This window comes from Lucilia cuprina, chromosome 5, assembly GCF_022045245.1.
Source record: "Lucilia cuprina isolate Lc7/37 chromosome 5, ASM2204524v1, whole genome shotgun sequence".
Classification (NCBI taxonomy): Eukaryota; Metazoa; Arthropoda; class Insecta; order Diptera; family Calliphoridae; genus Lucilia; species Lucilia cuprina.
Window position 1 is genome coordinate 12,472,465 of NC_060953.1, and position 1,822 is coordinate 12,474,286.

A 1,822-nucleotide genomic window follows, 5' to 3' on the forward strand; every position below is an offset into this window, starting at 1 on the left:
GAACTAGAACTGAACTAGAACTGAACTAGAACTGAACTAGAACTGAACTAGAACTGAACTAAAACTGAACTAGAACTGAACTAGAACTGAACTAGAACTGAACTAGGATTGAACTAGGATTGAACTAGGATTGAACTAGAACTGAACTAGAACTGAACTAGAACTGAACTAGAACTGAACTAGAACTGAACTAGAACTAGAAGTTGAACTTGAACTGCACTAGAATTGAACTAGAACTGAACTAGAACTAGAAGTTGAACTTGAACTTGAACTGCACTAGAATTGAAATAGAACTGAACTAGAAGTGTAATATAAATGAACTTTTATAAATGAACTTGTATAAATGAATGTTATTCATTATATGCTTAATAGTAACTAAATCGATTTGCTAATAAAAAAAACTATAATGACAAATAAATAATTTTCTTAAAAAAAGACAATAAATAATTTTGCTTTTCATTTACATTAATTACTATTTTAACATAAAAGACCTCTGAATAAATAAAGTTATTACAAAAATACTTCTTAGTCTAAAATAAACAAGAAATAAAATAAAAATATATATTTTTGAATAAAAAAATGAGTGCCTTCATCACCAAAAACCACATAATAATTTTTCCCAAAACATGACATAACACGCCATAGGAAATTATATTTTTGCCCCTTGAGTAGTAAACTTGTGGTTGGAAATTTCCTGTAACTTTTTTCTTTTATGGTGGTGCTACAGGTAAACGGCAGAAAATAAATGACAGGCTGTTATATGATTTTTTATTTCATTTACTAGCGAAAGTTATAATTAAGACAAATTAAGAATAAAACTCATTTTTTCTGTCCAGTTTTTCTTGTCTAAGAAGAGATGGTGGGAGTGAAAGAAAATTATTCTGTTGTGGGTGTTTGTTTTAATTAAATTGTTAAACGAAATATATTATTTCTAGTATAATTTTCAAGCAGTTCGAAATTTGATGACTAGCTTTTTCTAAATTTGTGTACAACTGTTTGTAATTAATGGTTTTTTAGTTAAATATTATTAATAGATTTCCCTTTGAAAACAGAAAGTAAAAAGACAAATAGATACAAAATAGCCTTTTAGTCAATTTTGAAGAATATAGACTTAAAATTATATAAATTTTTATTAAGTCTATATAAACCTTATTTAAATTTATAAATATTTTTTTTGCATTGAATTATTTTAATACAAAATATGTGTTTTATTGAGAATAAGTTATTTCATCCTCAATTCAGATGATAAAGAATTAAGTTCAAGTTCATGTTTATTTCCGAAAATTCCTTTTAACATGTTTGCTTAAAACAAATTTAAATTATATACTTTTTCCTACATACTAGGTATTCAAGTGGGACTTACCATATATTTAAATTAAAGGATTTGCAGTCTAACCACAGAATCCACCCTTTCAAAGTTTCCATATCAAATAGGATTTTCATTAAATTAGAGATAAAGAATTAATTTAAAAATATATGTCTTTAAAAAAGTATAAAGCAACTGAGAATTGTTAATAACGAAAACAACACTACAAAGCAAAAGCAGAAACAACTACAGCAGTGATGAAATCACAGGTACAAACGATCGACTAAAAAGGGAAAAAGTACCAAAAAAACGTAAAAACATGTTTGATTGTATGTTTATACCAAAAGGTGACTTCAAGAGTTGGTGTTAAATGAGATGGAAAAAAACTTTAATTAATTAATTAACTACCTAACTAACTAACTAACAATCTATCTATCTATCTATCTATCTATCTATCTATCTATCTATCTATCTATCTATCTATCTATCTATCTATCTATCTATCTATCTATCTAT